The 8,184-nt window shown below is 39.5% G+C and overlaps 1 pseudogene; it reads left to right on the forward strand.

Moving 5' to 3' along the window:
- Positions 1 to 2,160: 2,160 nt before the first annotated feature.
- LOC137829947 (cyanidin 3-O-galactoside 2''-O-xylosyltransferase FGGT1-like) lies at positions 2,161 to 3,706 on the forward strand (annotated as a pseudogene).
- Positions 3,707 to 8,184: the final 4,478 nt, after the last annotated feature.

Consider the following 8,184-nt stretch of genomic DNA (forward strand, 5'->3'; position numbering starts at 1 on the left):
GATGATAGTACATTCATAAAAGACAAATTTAAATGATTATATCAACAAATTGTGACACAACTCACTATTATATAACAAAATTTAGGAATTTATATTCGGAAAAATTTCAATATCCCTTTATAGTTTCAGTTTTAAATTTGGATTTAATTACCTTCTTTATATTAAAAATCATTATCAAAACAAAATTTTACCTTATCTCGTTCTCTTCCTAAATTTGTTGTTTGCGCCTTCACTATCTTCTTTACTCCTTCATTCTTCCGCACTTTCAGTCATCTTCACTCCTTCATTCACCCTTTCCTTTCTTCTTCCTCTCTTCATCGTTGCTCTGCTGCACCACAGCTCTACCGCACCATCGCAAAGTACTCATCCACCACACCACTGCACCTCACGACAGAGCCACAACGCCGCTGCTTTTTTGACAGAGCCACAGCATCGCCGCACCTCACGACAAAACCACCCCGCCAGCTACCGTCGTTATAAACAACTTATTTATAACGACACCCAATATAAAAATGGTTCCTTAACCGTTTTTATATGATATTTTTAACCGTCGTTAAAGAACTTTTTTGTACTAGTGAATGTTGTAATTTCCTTGTAATAATAAATATGTCACTAGGATGAATAAGAATCCACTCTAGCAAGAAAGATACAAAACATATAATTATCAAACATCTTTGTTCTATAGGAGAAATAATTTAATAAAATTTGAATACTAAAGTTTTGCAAGTTATCAACTTACTACTATTCTCTTGAAGTTTTTTTTCTATTAAAAAAATTAAAGAAAAGAGAAGTTCAATGAACCATGTGCCTGGTTTTTTAATTATGAATCATTGTTTTCGCCTGCTGACCTCGATCGGATTTGGAAGTGAGCTCTGGGTTGAAGCGACTTTGCTTGGTGTATTTAATCGAGATGAAGACACTTTGTGATGAAGGGGGCTCCACCTGCTGATCACATTTCGACGATCAAGTCAGTGAGAGCATTCAAACTATAAAATTTGTATTAATGTATAGTCCTCAGGAAAAACTTACCTTTACTCAGGGGCTTAGTCCCCTTTTATAGACATTCCTTCAACAATTTTCACCAAACAAAATATTATTTCAACAACAAGAATTGAATCTCAACAGCAAGAATATTTCGTTAGTGTGTACCTTTATTTTTCGGGTACAATGCACATTATTCCTAACTATTTTTATTTACATTTAATATATATAAACATTATATATATATATATATATATGCTTAATTACCTCAATTATTCACCATATGATTTTGTTTTAATTATCTGCTTAATATGAATTGTCGATCATCTGGACCGACCTCATGACAAACCCTAGGACCCATTATCTACCTTAAGCCGAACTACTACACTTAAGTGCTTGGATCAGTCTCACCAATACAATAATAATGACGAAAATTATTAAGAACTATAAATAATTTTTTTTTACCACAGGTTACTTTTCCATTAAATAATTTCTCTCAATTTTTTTTTTCTTTTTCACTAGTACATAAAAGTCAAAAGAATAAAAAAAAATGAATTTTGGTGTGCAGTGAACTTCCACATATACATCTGATTTTCCAAAGAGTCACTTATTTTCTAATAAGGATAATATAACTTTCAAATCAATTATAATGACATATTAAAAGTTACTTATTAATATGTGCACATTAAATTTTGATGAGATATATTAAAAAACATATTAAATAAAAACTAAATTTAAAAATAAAAAATTATTAGTTATTATTTTATATTAAATTATATATCATTTTATACATAAAAAAATATTAATATCTAAAATAATTGATAATTAAAATCTTGATATTTAATTAGATATCAATTTAAAAATTATTTTAAATACTAATAATTTATTTTAATTTTTAAAATAATATTTAATTTAATAAAATAATAATTAATACTTTTTAAAATTAATTTTTATTAAATGATTTTTTTTTAAGATTACATAAGTCGTGACAAGTGGTGGTTTTAAAAAATCTGACAAATCTAATAAAAATCTTCTAAAATTTGTTCCATTTTTGTAAAAGGATTTTTTTTTCTTCGTTTCTTTCCACATGAAGACACGGCACTACGAAACTAAGTACGATAATGACTTTGAGAATGCTGGTGACCTTATAATAGGCATCTTTTGATATAGATTATACATAGCCTAGCTTTCTCCATGCATTCAAGGCGATCAGCAAATAACTCCAACAGCTATGGATGCTGCAGTGCTGCTCCTTTGCACATAGCAATCTTTCCATGGCTTGCTATGGGACACCTCACCCCTAATCTTCTCCTCTCCAACAAATTAGCAGAGAGAGGCCACAGAATCTCCTTTATAGTCCCACAAAGAACACAAACCAAACTACACCACCTCAATCTCCCCCTCATCTCATCACCTTTATCCCCATCAAACTTCCTCATTGTTCATGGCCTTCCTCACCATGCTGAGACCACTTCAGACATCCCCTTTCTTTATTCCCACTTCTGGCCACCGCATGGATCGCACACAGAAGGACATTGAACTTCTCCTCAGGGATCTCAACCCGCAAATTGTTTTCTTCGATTTCCAACATTGGCTACCCAACTTGTCTCGGAGCCTAGGCATCAAGAGTGTCATGTACCTCATGCTTCACCATTATCATCTGCATACCTTGTAGAAGAACCAAGACGAAGCCAAGGAAGAGAATTAACTGAACTTGATCTAATGGAACCTCCTCTGGGGTTCCCTGATTCATGCATCAAGTTTCAGCTACATGAACTTCGGTTCCTCGTTGCAATAAGGAAATTGGAGTTTGGAAGTGGTGTTCTCCTGTACGATCGGGCATACAAAGGTTTCCGCTCCGCGGATGTAATTGGATTCAAAGGTTGCAGAGAAATTGACGGGCCATATGCTGAGTATCTTCAAACTGTGTATGGGAAGCCTGTTTTACTTTCGGGGCCACTTTTACCTGAGCCACCAAACACCACTTTAGAGGAAAAATGGGTTTCATGGCTTGGGGGATTCAACCCGGGTTCCGTTATTTTCTGTGCTTATGGAAGCGAAAACCCGTTACCACAAAATCAGCTTCAAGAGTTGTTGCTTGGTCTTGAATTAACAGGTTTTCCATTTCTTGCAGCACTTAAGCCCCCTGATGAATTTGAGTCTATTGAAGAGGCTCTGCCAGAAGGGTTTGAAGAAAGAGTTAAAGGAAGAGGGATTGCATATGGAGGTTGGGTGCAGCAACAATTGATTTTGGGACACCCTTCTGTTGGGTGCTTCATAACACACTGTGGAGCTGCTTCTATGACAGAAGCGCTTGTTAACAAGTGTGGGTTGGTGCTGCTACCACGACTTGGTAGTGATCATATCATGAATGCAAAGATGTTGAGTATGATCTTAAAGGTTGGAGTGCAAGTGGAGAAAGGTGAAGAAGATGGGTTGTTCACAAAAGAAAGTGTATGCAAAGCTGTGCAAACTGTTATGGATGATGGGAATGTGGTTTGCAGAGAAGTAAGAGAAAATCATGCCAAACTCAGGAATTTCTTACTGAGCGACAATCTAGAATCGTCATGTGTTGATAGGTTCTGTCAACAGCTACAAGATATTTGTGATAAGGGTGTCGATATTTAGACAACCATATAATATGTACGCCAGTATACAACCGATCCGATGATCTGGCAACAAATATTAATATTTTAAGACATCACATGCTTTTCTTTGTCTGCAACTTCTATGCTTTTCTTTTTCTGCAACTTCTGTTTTAAGTTTGTGTTTTGTTTTAGTTTCTTGTTATTAATATTAATATTATATTATTGATTATTATTATTAAAATTATTATAGTAATAATATAGTAATTATAATAATAATAACGTTAATAATAATATTATTATTATTAATATTAATTTAATTTTAATTTTAATATTATTATTAATATTAATTTAATTTTAATTTTAATTTTATTATTAATATTAATTTAATTTTAATTTTAATATTATTATTAATATTAATTTAATTTTAATTTTAATATTAATACACTAATACTAATTTTGATGATAATATTATTAATAATAATGTTAAGATTAATAATATTGATAATAATTATAATAATATCTTTTCAACTTAGTAATTTTGCAGAGTAGTTACGAAGGATGATGAATAAGGTGAATTGAGTTTGTTTATCACGTGCGAAATTTATTTATCACATGAAAAATGAAATTGATTACTTTAAACATTTTGAAGAATGTAACATTGCTAACACATACCAACATTAACTAATAAAATTGTCTAACCTAAAACATAAATTATAAATATTGTACACAACTACAGGTTTGACTTGTTCATTGTGATAATATATACAATGACATTAGAGAAATTCACCATGGTGTCCTTCACTAGGGTCACTTCACACAGACCTCATGCACCACCCCACCGAACAACAATAGTAAGCTAAAAAATGTTGGGAATTTTTTCAGTGTGCAGAAAGTTGATAACAGATCACCACTTATTCCTAACAAGTCACCACTTACTTTGTAACTACATTATACTAAGATTAGAGAACTTTTCCTCAGTGTCCTCTACTGAGGTCACTTTAAACACATCTCATGCAACCACACCCAAGCACAACATAAAACTCAAAATTTTCTAAAATTACTTCACTATGCAGAAACTTGGTAGCAAGTTACCATTTATTCCTACCTAGGTAATCACTTAGTGTATCTATCACTAACTACATTGACACTGAAATTACAAAACTTGACCTTGGTGTCCTCCACTGAGGTAACTTTACCCACACTTCATGCACCACCCCCCAAGAACAACAATAAGCTCAGATTTTCAAAAATTTGATCAGGGTGTAGAAACTTGGTAGCAAGTCATCACTTATTCCTATACAAGTCACCACTTACTGATTAACTACATTCACATCGAGATTACAGAACTTGACCTTGGTGTTCTCCACTAAGGTCACTTTACACACACCTCATGAACCGCCCCACCCAAGAACAAAACAAAGTTTAAAATTTCCAAAATTACATTATTATGCAGAAAAATGGTAGCAGGTCACCACTTATTGCTACACAGGTCACCACATATTGTGACTAACTACATTAACGTTGAGATTAAACAACTTGACCTTGGTGTCTCCACTGAGATCACTTTACACACACGTCATGCACTTATTCCTACACAAGTCACCACTTATTCTGATTAACTATTAACATTGAGATTAGATAATTGTACTTTGGCCTCCTCCATTGAGGTCACGTTACACACACTTCATGCATCACTCTGCCTAAGAACAACATAAAGTTCACGTGTTTACATAAGTGTTAGCCTTTGTATAGGGTTTTACCTTCTTGGTAAAACCGTTGAAACGAGGAGAAACACCCATATATGGTTGGATAAATTTGCTTGGAGTAATTCACTATATATCACTTATATTTAGCTAAGAGAGGTTTATGGTGGTGTTGAAAATGACAATCATGCAAAAGGGTTGTTAAATACAAATGAATGCACTCAAACCCTTTTGAATAAATGATTTTGAAATTTGTAATCCATATCATCATTTTGTTCTTTTTTTAATACTTCTTTTATTTTTGTAAATTTTGTGATTCTTTTTTATCCGGTCGGCCATCGGTAGTCGGTGACATCAGTAACAGATAGCCACGTGGACCGTTCCTAGTGGGACATGTGGGCCACGGAAGCAGATGTGTCTTTGAGAAAGTCACCCAGGGGGTGATCGGTGATCAGTGGGTGGTCGGTGGCCCTAGAGGATGCGCGATCAGCGCCTAGATAAGCGCCATGAGGCAGAAGGCGTGGCGCTATGATGAACCGATCGGTCGTTTGGGGTGAGCGATGGTCATCGGGTCTTCGTGTTACGCGCAGTTAAGCTGGGACTGAGGGGTGATTCCCAGCGAGAGCGCTGCGTTACGAGCCTTGTGTGGCAGAGTATTAGAGAAAGGAGAAGTTATGTGCTTTGCAGTGTTGTGCATGAGGGTGGTCTAAGAGAGCTAGTAGCCAGTCGGTGATTGGTGCTCTCCTAGCCCATGACGTGCATGGTGCAAAGCAGAGGTGATCGGTCACACAGTAGGTGATGCCTAGTGCGTGCGCTTAGCCAAGCCACACTTGGTATTCACGCTGAGGTTGCATGAGACACCTAGTGAAAGAAACGCGCTAAGTTACTTCATACACGAATAACTTAGGAGCGCAACGAGTAATAAAGGCATTCCGCGCTCATGCAGAGAAAGGTAAGATTCATTCTTGCAAGTTACTAGTTTACACACAGAGAGAGAGAATCACAGAGTGCACACGAGTCTCGCTGAGATTCTTAGTTCTTAGTTCTTTGGTGGTTTTGCAAGGCTGACTTGAGCGTCGGAGTGCAATCGGCCGCTAGAGGCGTCGTTTGTTGTGTTTCGCAGGTTTGCTTGGAGTTCTTGTGGAGTGTTTGGAGCGTTCTTGTGGAAGACAGAGTTTGACGTGGCGAATCCTTCGACGTTCGAATCACCTTCGAGATCATTAGGCGCCCACCGTGGGGCCTGTGTGAATTTGTGATCCCATCCACCCTTTGCTGTCAGTTTTCGTTTGTTTCTTGAGATTCTTTACTGAGAAAATGAGGAAGACAAGGCAAACTTCATCCGCGCCATCAGCTGAAGAAGGAGCCATGACAATGGTGCAGGTCCTGGAAATGATGCGAGTGCTACAAGATGATGTGGCAGCGTCAAGAATGGAACAAGAAAGGATGCAGGCGGACTTGGCTGCATCACAGGGCAGAAATGAGGAGTTGGACAGAGTAAATGAAGAGTTGCGAAGGCGCTGCAAGCGCAGAAGGAACGCGCAGCGAAGGAAAGGTGGTGCCGCCACCGTCTCCCCAGGACTTTCCCCATGCCTTTCTCATATGAGATTATGAGTGCAGTGGTGCCACCAGGCTTGGTGGGGGTGAAAGCCTCGTTTACAGGGGTGGAGGACCCAGAGACGCATCTGACAACGTTTCACACCCAGATGATGCTCTCTGGGGGCTCAGATGCAGTGTATTGCAAGCTTCATGAGCACCCTGAGCAGGATTGCTTTGGAGTGGTTCGTGAGCCTACCAGATGGCCACATCACTTCGTTTCAACAGTTTTCCAAGTTGTTCATGGAGCAGTATATCATGAACAGGGCATGAACAGGGCACGCCCAGTGGTGTCGTATGATTTGTTCGACGTGCAACAAAACCAAGGTGAGTCCCTTAGGGATTACCTTAGTCGCTTTGGAGCTCAGGTAGTGAGGCTGCCCAGTAAAGATGAAGATATGCTGGTGCATGCATTCAAGAAAGGGGTTCTGCCGGGCCCTTTCAGTGAATCTTTGATCAGAAATCACCCAGCACCTTCGCAGAGATTAGGCGTCGTGCTGTAGCGCACATCGTGGCAGAAACAGAGGTTTCTGAGAAGAGGGGAAGCGCAACCCGACCAAGTCGCGTGGAGGACCGAGCAGGTCTCAGCAGCCGATGAGGGTGTGAGGCCAAAGAAGGAAAGAAGGCTCAGGGGAAGCATCGCCCTTACGAGCCTAGGAAGGACCAAGGCAAGGGGCGCGCGAGGGAGAGCAACGCGCCCCCCAGGTTTGACTTTGGTGGTGGAATTGGCGGAGCTGATCGCCATTCCAGCCATAGCGGCAAGGTTGCGAGCGCCAGAGAAGACTGACAAGGTGCTCGGAAGGAAGAAGAACGTGTGGTGTGAGTTTCCACAGGCTTATGGCCACTCACTCCACACCTGTTTGGCGTTGGGACACCAACTCGCGGAGTTGGTAAAAAGTGGCTTCTGAGCAATTACTTGCGAGAGACGCATGGTGATCGGGCGTCGGGCCACCAGCAGAAGATCCGCAGCACGAGGTACCTGTGCACGGGGAGGTGCACACGATCGCGGGGGGCTTCTCTGGAGGAGGATGTACAACCTCTCAGAGGAAGAGGTACGCTCGGTCGGTGATGACTGTCGACTTGGTGGAAGATCATTCCCCGATGCTGACATTATTTTACAAAGGCGGATCTCCGGGACGTTGTGCCCCACGACAACGATCCTATGGTCATCTCCCTCGTCACGCAGGGAGAAAGGTACACAGGGTCCTCGTGGACCAGGGAAGCTCGGCGGACGTGATGTTCTGGCCGACGTTCAACAAGCTGCAGCTGTCCCTTGATCATCTGAGGTCATACCCGGGGTGCTTGTTATGGCTTCCCAG

The sequence above is a fragment of the Phaseolus vulgaris genome, chromosome 11, assembly GCF_000499845.2.
Source record: "Phaseolus vulgaris cultivar G19833 chromosome 11, P. vulgaris v2.0, whole genome shotgun sequence".
Taxonomy (NCBI): Eukaryota; Viridiplantae; Streptophyta; class Magnoliopsida; order Fabales; family Fabaceae; genus Phaseolus; species Phaseolus vulgaris.